Source organism: Anomaloglossus baeobatrachus, unplaced genomic scaffold, assembly GCF_048569485.1.
Source record: "Anomaloglossus baeobatrachus isolate aAnoBae1 unplaced genomic scaffold, aAnoBae1.hap1 Scaffold_41, whole genome shotgun sequence".
In the NCBI taxonomy this organism is placed as follows: Eukaryota; Metazoa; Chordata; class Amphibia; order Anura; family Aromobatidae; genus Anomaloglossus; species Anomaloglossus baeobatrachus.
The window spans coordinates 1,063,103-1,074,090 of NW_027443435.1; the positions used below are offsets into that span (position 1 = coordinate 1,063,103).

At 67.3% G+C, this 10,988-nt stretch overlaps 1 protein-coding gene across 3 annotated transcripts in view; it reads left to right on the forward strand.

Moving 5' to 3' along the window:
• Positions 1–10,988, forward strand: part of LOC142277329 (uncharacterized) — a 149,174-nt gene that overhangs the window by 133,967 nt on the left and 4,219 nt on the right. For 2 of the 3 annotated variants that reach the window (XR_012740495.1, XR_012740494.1), the window contains exon 1: positions 525–713. The exons of the other annotated variant lie outside the window; for it this stretch is intronic. The gene's annotated coding sequence lies outside the window, so the exon portion shown is untranslated. Of the gene's footprint in view, positions 1–524; positions 714–10,988 lie in introns of those variants that run through there. 3 annotated transcript variants of the gene reach the window in all.

Here is a 10,988-nt window from a genome sequence, read left to right on the forward strand (position 1 = left end):
TGCTCAGTACTGGTAACTAGTGATGAGCGGGCACTACCATGCTCGGGTGCTCAGTACTGGTAACTAGTGATGAGCGGGCACTACCATGCTCGGGTGCTCAGTACTGGTAACTAGTGATGAGCGGGCACTACCATGCTCGGGTGCTCAGTACTGGTAACTAGTGATGAGCGGGCACTACCATGCTCGGGTGCTCAGTACTGGTAACTAGTGATGAGCGGGCACTACCATGCTCGGGTGCTCAGTACTGGTAACTAGTGATGAGCGGGCACTACCATGCTCGGGTGCTCAGTACTGGTAACTAGTGATGAGCGGGCACTACCATGCTCGGGTGCTCAGTACTGGTAACTAGTGATGAGCGGGCACTACCCTCGCTCTGCACAAGGCCCGGGCACTGCTGCTTGCCCTCACAGATCTGCCAGGGTAGAGGCTAGATCGGAGTTGATTTTTTGAGGTGGGAGGAGTGATTTCATGAAATCATGATGTCACCGGAAGGGGCGGGGCATCCTCAGTGCCGTGCAGATCTGTGGGCGGGAAGCGGCAGTGCTTGGGCTTCTCTGTGCAGAGCGGAGGATCCTGACCCTGAGGTGGAGAAGAGTCAGCGTTTCCTCATTACTTATAGCTCTGGGGTCTCAGCCTGGATGTTGGGGGCACAGAGCAGTGTCTCCTGTCTGTGTTGGGGGCTGCAGCTCGTGTATGTCTCAGGCTTCAATAAGGTAAGTGTCTTATGGGGGGTTACACGGAGCAGGGGATGATACTGTACGTTTGGGGGGGCTTGCACTGGCCGGGGTGCGACGCTGCACGTTTGGGGGGGGATGGCACTGGCGGGGGGGGGGCGACGCTGCACGTTTGGGGTGGCTCGCACTGGCCGGGGGGCGACGCTGCACGTTTGAGGGGATGGCACTGGCCGGGTTGGTGACGCTGCACGTTTGGGGGGGCTCGCACTGGCCGGGGGGCGATGCTGCACGTTTGGGGGGGCTCGCACTGGCCGGGGGGCGACTGCACGTTTGGGGGGGCTCGCACTGGCCGGGGGGCGACGCTGCACGTTTGGGGGGGGATCGCACTGGCCGCGGTGCGATGCTGCACGTTTGGCGGGGCTCGCACTGGCCGGGGGGCGACGCTGCACGTTTGGGGGGATGGCACTGGCCGGGTTGGTGATGCTGCACGTTTGGGGGGGCTCACACTGGCCGGGGGGATGATGCTGTACGTTTGGGGGGGGCTCGCACTGGCCGGGGGGCGACGCTGCACGTTTGGGGGGGCTCGCACTGGCCGGGGGGCGACGCTGCACGTTTGGGGGGATGGCACTGGCCGGGTTGGTGATGCTGCACGTTTGGGGGGGCTCGCACTGGCCGGGGGGCGACGCTGCACGTTTGGGGGGGGCTCGCACTGGCCGGGGGGCGATGCTGCACGTTTGGGGGGGCTCGCACTGGCCGCGGTGCGACGCTGCACGTTTGGGGAGCTCGCACTGGCCGGGGGGATGATGCTGTACGTTTGGGGGGGCTCGCACTGGCCGGGGGGCGACGCTGCACGTTTGGGGGGGGCTCACACTGGCCGGGGGGATGATGCTGTACGTTTGGGGGGGCTCGCACTGGCCGGGTGGATGACGCTGTACGTTTGGAGGGGTTCGCACTAGCCGGGGGGCGACGCTGCACGTTTGGGGGGGATGGCACTGGCCGGGGGGGCGACGCTGCACGTTTGGGGTGGCTCGCACTGGCCGGGGGGATGACACTGTACATTTGGGGAGGCTCGCACTGGCCGGGGGGATGATGCTGCACGTTTGGGGGGGGCTCGCACTGGCCGGGGGGGCGACGCTGCACGTTTGGGGTGGCTCGCACTGGCCGGGGGGCGACGCTGCACGTTTGGGGGGATGGCACTGGCCGGGTTGGTGACGCTGCATGTTTGGGGGGGCTCGCACAGGCCGTAGTGCGACGCTGCACGTTTGGGGGGCTTGCACTGGCCGCGGTGCGACGCTGCACGTTTGGGGGGGCTCACACTGGCCGGGGGGATGATGCTGTACGTTTAGGGGGGCTCGCACTGGCCGGGGGGGCGACGCTGCACGTTTGGGGGGGCTCGCACTGGCCGGGGGGCGACGCTGCACGTTTGGGGGGATGGCACCGGCCGGGTTGGTGATGCTGCACGTTTGGGGGGGGCTCGCACTGGCCGGGGGGCGACGCTGCACGTTTGGGGGGGGCTCGCACTGGCCGGGGGGCGATGCTGCACGTTTGGGGGGGCTCGCACTGGCCGCGGTGCGACGCTGCACGTTTGGGGAGCTCGCACTGGCCGGGGGGATGATGCTGTACGTTTGGGGGGGCTCGCACTGGCCGGGGGGCGACGCTGCACGTTTGGGGGGGGCTCACACTGGCCGGGGGGATGATGCTGTACGTTTGGGGGGGCTCGCACTGGCCGGGTGGATGACGCTGTACGTTTGGAGGGGTTCGCACTAGCCGGGGGGCGACGCTGCACGTTTGGGGGGGATGGCACTGGCCGGGGGGCGACGCTGCACGTTTGGGGGGGCTCGCACTGGCCGGGGGGATGACGCTGTACGTTTTGGGGGGGCTCGCACTGGCCGGGGGGATGACGCTGTACGTTTTGGGGGGGCTCGCACTGGCTGGGGGGAAGACACTGTACATTTGGGGAGGCTCGCACTGGCCGGGGGATGATGCTGCACGTTTGGGGAGGCTCGCACTGGCCGGGGGATGATGCTGCACGTTTGGGGGGGCTCGCACTGGCCGGGGGGCGACGCTGCACGTTTGAGGGGATGGCACTGGCCGGGTTGGTGACGCTGCACGTTTGGGGGGGGTCGCACTGGCCGGGGGGGCGACGCTGCACGTTTGGGGGGGCTCGCAATGGCCGGGGGGGCGACGCTGCACGTTTGGGGGGCTCGCACTGGCCGGGGGGCGACGCTGCACGTTTGGGGGGGCTCGCACTGGCCGCGGTGCGACGCTGCACGTTTGGGGGGGCTCGCACTGGCCGCGGTGCGACGCTGCACGTTTGGGGGGGCTCGCACTGGCCGGGGGGGCGACGCTGCACGTTTGGGGGGATGGCACTGGCCGGGTTGGTGACGCTGCACGTTTGGGGGGGGCTCGCACTGGCCGCGGTGCGACGCTGCACGTTTAGGGGGCTCGCACTGGCCGCGGTGCGACGCTGCACGTTTGGGGGGGCTCACACTGGCCGGGGGGATGATGCTGTACGTTTGGGGGGGCTCGCACTGGCCGGGGGCGATGCTGCACGTTTGGGGGGGGCTCGCACTGGCCGGGGGCGATGCTGCACGTTTGGGGGGGCTCGCACTGGCCGCGGTGCGACGCTGCACGTTTGGGGGGGGGCTCGCACTGGCCGGTGGGCGACGCTGTACGTTTGGGGGGGGGGCTCGCACTGGCCGGGGGGCGACGCTGCACGTTTGGGGGGGATGGCACTGGCCGGGTTGGTGACGCTGCACGTTTGGGGGGGGCTCGCACTGGCCGGGGGGCTCGCACTGGCCGGGGGGGCGACGCTGCACGTTTGGGGGGGCTCGCACTGGCCGGGGGGCGACGCTGCATGTTTGGGGGGGCTCGCACTGGCCGGGGGGCGCCGCTGCACGTTTGGGGGGATGGCACTGGCCGGGTTGGTGACGCTGCACGTTTGGTGGGGCTCGCACTGGCCGGGGGGTGACGCTGCACGTTTGGGGAGCTCGCACTGGCCGGGGGGATGATGCTGTACGTTTGGGGGGGCTCGCACTGGCCGGGGGGCGACGCTGCACGTTTGGGGGGGGCTCACACTGGCCGGGGGGATGATGCTGTACGTTTGGGGGGGCTCGCACTGGCCGGGTAGATGACGCTGTACGTTTGGAGGGGTTCGCACTAGCCGGGGGGCGACGCTGCACGTTTGGGGGGGATGGCACTGGTCGGGGGGCGACGCTGCACGTTTGGGGTGGCTCGCACTGGCCGGGGGGCGACGCTGCACGTTTGGGGGGGCTCGCACTGGCCGGGGGGATGACGCTGTACGTTTGGGGGGGCTCGCACTAGCCGGGGGGAAGACACTGTACATTTGGGGAGGCTCGCACTGGCCGGGGGGATGATGCTGCACGTTTGGGGGGGGGCTCGCACTGGCCGGGGGGTGAGGCTGCATGTTTGGGGGGCTCGCACTGGCCAGGGGGGAGGCTGCATGTTTGGGGGGCTCGCACTGGCCAGGGGGTGAGGCTGCATGTTTGGGGGGGCTCGCACTGGCCGGGGGGATACGCTGCAAGTTTGGGGTGGCTCGCATTGCCCGGGGGGATGACGCTGTATGTTTGGGGGTGCTCGCACTAGCCGGGGGGGCGACGCTGTACGTTTGGGGTGGCTCGCACTGGCCGGGGGGCGACGCTGCACGTTTGGGGGGGCTCGCACTGGCCGGGGGGATGATGCTGTACGTTTGGCGGGGCTCGCACTGGCCGGGGGGATGACGCTGTACATTTGGGGAGGCTCGCACTGGCCGGGGGGATGATGCTGCACGTTTGGGGGGGGCTCGCACTGGCCGGGGGGCGACGCTGCACGTTTGGGGGGGGCTCGCACTGGCCGGGGGGCGATGCTGCACGTTTGGGGGGATGGCACTGGCCGGGTTGGTGATGCTGCACGTTTGGGGGGGGCTCGCACTGGCCGGGGGGCGACGCTGCACGTTTGGGGGGGCTCGCACTGGCCGCGGTGCGACGCTGCACGTTTGGGGGGGCTCGCAGTGGCCAGGGGGTGACGCTGCATGTTTGGGGGGCTTGCAGTGGCCAGGGGGCGACGCTTCACGTTTGGGGGGGGGGGGGGGGGGGCTGGCACTGGGCAGGGGCGACGCTTCACGTTTGGGGGGGGGGCTGGCACTGGGCAGGGTGCGACGCTGCACGTTTGGGGGGGCTGGCACTGGGCAGGGGGCGACGCTGCACGCTTGGGGGGGCTCGCAGTGGCCAGGGGGTGACGCTGCATGTTTGGGGGGCTCGCAGTGGCCAGGGGGTGACGCTGCATGTTTGGGGGGCTCGCAGTGGCCAGGGGGTGACGCTGCACGTTTGGTGGGCTCGCAGTGGCCAGGGGGTGACGCTGCACGTTTGGTGGGCTCGCAGTGGCCAGGGGGGTGACGCTGCACGTTTGGGGGGCTCGCAGTGGCCAGGGGGTGACGCTGCATGTTTGGGGGGGGCAAAGGGGGGCCCTGTGTGTGTGTGGGGCCGTGTGTGTGTGGCCGTGTGTGTGTGTGTGTGGCCGTGTGTGTGTGTGTGTGGCCGTGTGTGTGTGTGTGGGGCCGTGTGTGTGTGTGTGGGGCCGTGTGTGTGTGTGTGTGTGTGGGGCCATGTGTGTGTGTGTGGGGCCGTGTGTGTGTGTGTGTGTGGGGCCGTGTGTGTGTGTGTGTGTGTGTGTGTGTGTGTGTGTGTGTGTGTGGGGCCGTGTGTGTGGTGGGGCCGTGTGTGTGTGTGTGGGGCCGTGTGTGTGTGTGTGGGGCCGTGTGTGTGTGTGTGGGGCCGTGTGTGTGTGTGTGGGGCCGTGTGTGTGTGTGGGGCCGTGTGTGTGTGTGTGGGGGCCGTGTGTGTGTGTGGGGCCGTGTGTGTGTGTGTGGGGCCGTGTGTGTGTGTGTGGGGCCGTGTGTGTGTGTGTGTGTGGGGCCGTGTGTGTGTGTGGGGCCGTGTGTGTGTGTGTGTGTGGGGCCGTGTGTGTGGGGCCGTGTGTGTGTGTGTGGGGCCGTGTGTGTGTGTGTGGGGCCGTGTGTGTGTGTGTGTGGGGGGCCGTGTGTGTGTGTGGGGGCCGTGTGTGCGTGTGTGTGTGGGGCCGTGTGTGCGTGTGTGTGTGTGGGGCCGTGTGTGCGTGTGTGTGTGTGGGGCCGTGTGCGTGTGTGTGTGTGGGGCCGTGTGTGTGTGTGTGGGGCCGTGTGGGGCCGTGTGTGTGTGTGTGGGGCCGTGTGGGGCCGTGTGTGTGTGGGGCCGTGTGGGGCCGTGTGTGTGTGGGGCCGTGTGGGTGTGTGTGTGTGGGCCGTGTGGGTGTGTGTGTGTGGGGCCGTGTGTGTGTGGGTGTGTGTGTGTGTGTGTGTGTGTGTGTGGGGCCGTGTGTGTGTGGGGCCGTGTGTGTGTGTGTGGGGCCGTGTGTGTGTTGTGTGTGGGGCCGTGTGTGTGTGTGTGGGGCCGTGTGTGTGTGTGTGGGGCCGTGTGTGTGTGTGTGGGGCCGTGTGTGTGTGTGTGGGGCCGTGTGTGTGTGTGTGGGCCGTGTGTGTGTGTGTGGGGCCGTGTGTGTGTGGGGCCGTGTGGGGCCGTGTGTGTGTGGGGCCGTGTGGGGCCGTGTGTGTGTGGGGGCCGTGTGGGTGTGTGTGGGGCCGTGTGTGTGTGTGTGGGGCCGTGTGTGTGTGTGTGGGGCCGTGTGTGTGTGTGTGGGGCCGTGTGTGTGTGTGTGTGGGGCCGTGTGTGTGTGTGTGGGGCCGTGTGTGTGTGTGTGGGGCCGTGTGTGTGTGGGGCCGTGTGTGTGTGTGTGGGGCCGTGTGTGTGTGGGGCCGTGTGTGTGTGTGTGGGGCCGTGTGTGTGTGTGTGGGGCCGTGTGTGTGTGTGTGGGGCCGTGTGTGTGTGTGTGGGGCCGTGTGTGTGTGTGTGGGGCCGTGTGTGTGTGTGTGGGGCCGTGTGTGTGTGTGTGGGGCCGTGTGTGTGTGTGTGGGGCCGTGTGTGTGTGTGTGGGGCCGTGTGTGTGTGTGTGGGGCCGTGTGTGTGTGTGTGGGGCCGTGTGTGTGTGTGTGGGGCCGTGTGTGTGTGTGTGGGGCCGTGTGTGTGTGTGTGTGGGGCCGTGTGTGTGTGTGTGGGGGCCGTGTGTGTGTGTGTGTGGGGGCCGTGTGTGTGTGTGTGTGGGGCCGTGTGTGTGTGTGTGTGGGGCCGTGTGTGTGTGGGGCCGTGTGTGTGTGTGTGTGTGGGGCCGTGGGGCCGTGTGTGTGTGGGGCCGTGTGTGTGTGGGGCCGTGTGTGTGTGGGGCCGTGTGTGTGTGGGGCCGTGTGTGTGTGGGGCCGTGTGTGTGTGGGCCGTGTGTGTGTGGGGCCGTGTGTGTGTGGGGCCGTGTGTGTGTGGGGCCGTGTGTGTGTGTGTGTGTGGCCGTGTGTGGCCGTGTGTGTGTGTGTGTGTGGGGGCCGTGTGTGTGTGTGTGTGTGGGGCCGTGTGTGTGTGTGTGTGTGGGGCCGTGTGTGTGTGTGTGTGTGTGGGGCAGTGTGTGTGTGTGGGGCAGTGTGTGTGTGTGGGGCAGTGTGTGTGTGTGTGTGTGTGGGGCAGTGTGTGTGTGTGTGTGTGTGGGGCAGTGTGTGTGTGTGTGTGTGTGTGTGTGTGTGTGTGTGTGGGGCAGTGTGTGTGTGTGTGTGTGGGGCAGTGTGTGTGTGTGTGTGTGGGGCAGTGTGTGTGTGTGTGTGGGGCAGTGTGTGTGTGTGTGTGTGGGGCAGTGTGTGTGTGTGGGGCAGTGTGTGTGTGTGTGTGGGGCAGTGTGTGTGTGTGGGGCAGTGTGTGTGTGTGGGGCAGTGTGTGTGTGGGGCAGTGTGTGTGTGTGTGGGGCAGTGTGTGTGTGTGTGGGGCAGTGTGTGTGTGTGTGTGTGTGTGTGGGCAGTGTGTGTGTGTGTGTGGGGCCGTGTGTGTGTGTGTGTGGGGCCGTGTGTGTGTGGGGCCGTGTGTGTGTGGGCCGTGTGTGTGTGTGGGGGCCGTGTGTGTGTGTGTGTGGGGCCGTGTGTGTGTGTGGGGCCGTGTGTGTGTGTGGGGCCGTGTGTGTGTGTGGGGCCGTGTGTGTGTGTGGGGCCGTGTGTGTGTGTGGGGCCGTGTGTGTGTGGGGCCGTGTGTGTGTGTGTGTGTGTGTGTGTGTGTGGGGCAGTGTGTGTGTGTGTGGGGCAGTGTGTGTGTGTGGGGCAGTGTGTGTGTGTGGGGCAGTGTGTGTGTGTGTGTGTGGGGCAGTGTGTGTGTGTGTGTGTGTGTGTGGCAGTGTGTGTGTGTGTGTGTGTGTGGCAGTGTGTGTGTGTGTGGGGCAGTGTGTGTGTGTGGGGCAGTGTGTGTGTGTGGGGCAGTGTGTGTGTGTGTGGGGCAGTGTGTGTGTGTGGGGCAGTGTGTGTGTGTGTGTGTGTGTGTGTGTGTGGGGCAGTGTGTGTGTGTGGGGCAGTGTGTGTGTGTGTGTGTGTGTGTGTGTGGGGCAGTGTGTGTGTGTGTGGGGCCGTGTGTGTGTGTGGGGCCGTGTGTGTGTGTGGGGCCGTGGCCGGGGGATGATGCTGTACGTTTGGGGGGGCTCGCACTGGCCGGGGGATGACGCTGTACATTTGGGGAGGCTCGCACTGGCCGGGGGGATGACGCTGTACATTTGGGGAGGCTCGCACTGGCCGGGGGGATGATGCTGCACGTTTGGGGGGGCTCGCACTGGCCGGGGGGCGACGCTGCACGTTTGGGGGGGGCTCGCACTGGCCGGGGGGCGATGCTGCACGTTTGGGGGATGGCACTGGCCGGGTTGGTGATGCTGCACGTTTGGGGGGGCTCGCACTGGCCGGGGGGCGACGCTGCACGTTTGGGGGGGGGCTCGCACTGGCCGCGGTGCGACGCTGCACGTTTGGGGGGGCTCGCACTGGCCGGGGGGCGACGCTGCACGTTTGGGGGGATGGCACTGGCCGGGTTGGTGACGCTGCACGTTTGGGGGGGCTTGCACTGGCCGGGGGCGATGCTGCACGTTTGGGGGGGGATCGCAGGGGACGAAGCTGCAGGTTTTGGGGGGGTTCGCACTGAGCACGGGACGACGCTGAATGTTTGGGGGCTCGCACTGGGCAGGGGGTGACGCTGCACGTTTGGGGGGGCTCGTACTGGGCAGGGGGCGACGCTGCACGTTTGGGGGGGATCGCACTGGGCAGGGGGCGACGCTGCACGTTTTGGGGGGGATCGCACTGGGCAGGGGGATGATGCTGCACGTTTGGGGGGGCTCGCACTGGCCGGGGGGCGACGCTGCATGTTTGGGGGGGCACGCACTGGCCGGGGGGCGACGCTGCACGTTTGGGGGGGGCTCGCACTGGCCGCGGTGCGACGCTGCACGTTTGGGGGGGCTCGCAGTGGCCAGGGGGTGACGCTGCATGTTTGGGGGGCTTGCAGTGGCCAGGGGGCGACGCTTCACGTTTGGGGGGGGGGGGGCTGGCACTGGGCAGGGGCGACGCTTCACGTTTGGGGGGGGCTGGCACTGGGCAGGGTGCGACGCTGCACGTTTGGGGGGGCTGGCACTGGGCAGGGGGCGACGCTGCACGCTTGGGGGGCTCGCAGTGGCCAGGGGGTGACGCTGCATGTTTGGGAGGCTCGCAGTGGCCAGGGGGTGACGCTGCATGTTTGGGGGGCTCGCAGTGGCCAGGGGGTGACGCTGCACGTTTGGTGGGCTCGCAGTGGCCAGGGGGTGACGCTGCACGTTTGGGGGGCTCGCAGTGGCCAGGGGGTGACGCTGCATGTTTGGGGGAGGCAAAGGGGGGCCCTGTGTGTGTGTGGGGCCGTGTGTGTGTGTGTGGGGCCGTGTGTGTGTGTGTGGGGCCGTGTGTGTGTGTGTGGGGCCGTGTGTGTGTGTGTGGGGCCGTGTGTGTGTGTGTGGGGCCGTGTGTGTGTGTGTGGGGCCGTGTGTGTGTGTGTGGGGCCGTGTGTGTGTGTGTGGGGCCGTGTGTGTGTGTGTGTGTGGGGCCGTGTGTGTGTGTGTGGGGCCGTGTGTGTGTGTGTGGGGCCGTGTGTGTGTGTGTGTGTGGGGCCGTGTGTGTGTGTGTGGGGCCGTGTGTGTGTGTGTGTGTGTGGGGCCGTGTGTGGGGCCGTGTGTGTGTGTGTGTGTGGGGCCGTGTGTGTGTGTGTGTGTGTGTGTGTGTGTGTGTGTGTGGGGCCGTGTGTGTGGGGCCGTGTGTGTGTGTGTGGGGCCGTGTGTGTGTGTGTGGGGCCGTGTGTGTGTGTGTGGGGCCGTGTGTGTGTGTGTGGGGCCGTGTGTGTGTGTGTGTGGGGCCGTGTGTGTGTGTGTGTGGGGCCGTGTGTGTGTGTGTGTGTGGGGCCGTGTGTGTGTGTGTGGGGCCGTGTGTGTGTGTGTGTGGGGCCGTGTGTGTGTGTGTGTGGGGCCGTGTGTGTGTGTGTGTGGGGCCGTGTGTGTGTGTGTGGGGCCGTGTGTGTGTGTGTGTGGGGCCGTGTGTGTGTGTGTGTGGGGCCGTGTGTGTGTGTGTGTGGGGCCGTGTGTGTGTGTGGGGCCGTGTGTGTGTGTGTGTGGGGCCGTGTGTGTGTGTGTGTGTGTGTGGGGCCGTGTGTGTGTGTGTGTGTGTGGGGCCGTGTGTGTGTGTGTGGGGCCGTGTGTGTGTGTGGGCCGTGTGTGTGTGTGTGGGGCCGTGTGTGTGTGTGGGGTGTGTGTGTGTGTGTGGGGCCGTGTGTGTGTGGGGCCGTGTGTGTGTGCGTGTGTGTGTGGGGCCGTGTGTGTGTGTGTGTGTGGGGCCGTGTGTGTGTGTGTGGGGCCGTGTGTGTGTGTGTGTGGGGCCGTGTGTGTGTGTGTGTGTGGGGCCGTGTGTGTGTGTGTGTGGGGCCGTGTGTGTGTGTGTGTGGGGCCGTGTGTGTGTGTGTGGGGCCGTGTGTGTGTGTGTGTGTGGGGCCGTGTGTGTGTGTGTGTGTGGGGCCGTGTGTGTGTGTGTGTGTGTGGGGCCGTGTGTGTGTGTGTGTGTGTGGGGCCGTGTGTGTGTGTGTGGGGCCGTGTGTGTGTGTGTGTGTGTGTGGGGCCGTGTGTGTGTGGGGCCGTGTGTGTGTGGGCCGTGTGTGTGTGGGGCCGTGTGTGCGTGTGTGTGTGGGGCCGTGTGTGTGTGTGTGTGGGGCCGTGTGTGTGTGTGTGTGTGGGGCCGTGTGTGTGTGTGTGTGTGGGGCCGTGTGTGTGTGTGTGTGTGGGGCCGTGTGTGTGTGTGTGTGGGGCCGTGTGTGTGTGTGTGTGGGGCCGTGTGTGTGTGTGGGGCCGTGTGGGGCCGTGTGTGTGTGGGGGCCGTGTGGGTGTGTGTGTGGGGCCGTGTGTGTGTGTGTGGGGCCGTGTGTGTGTGTG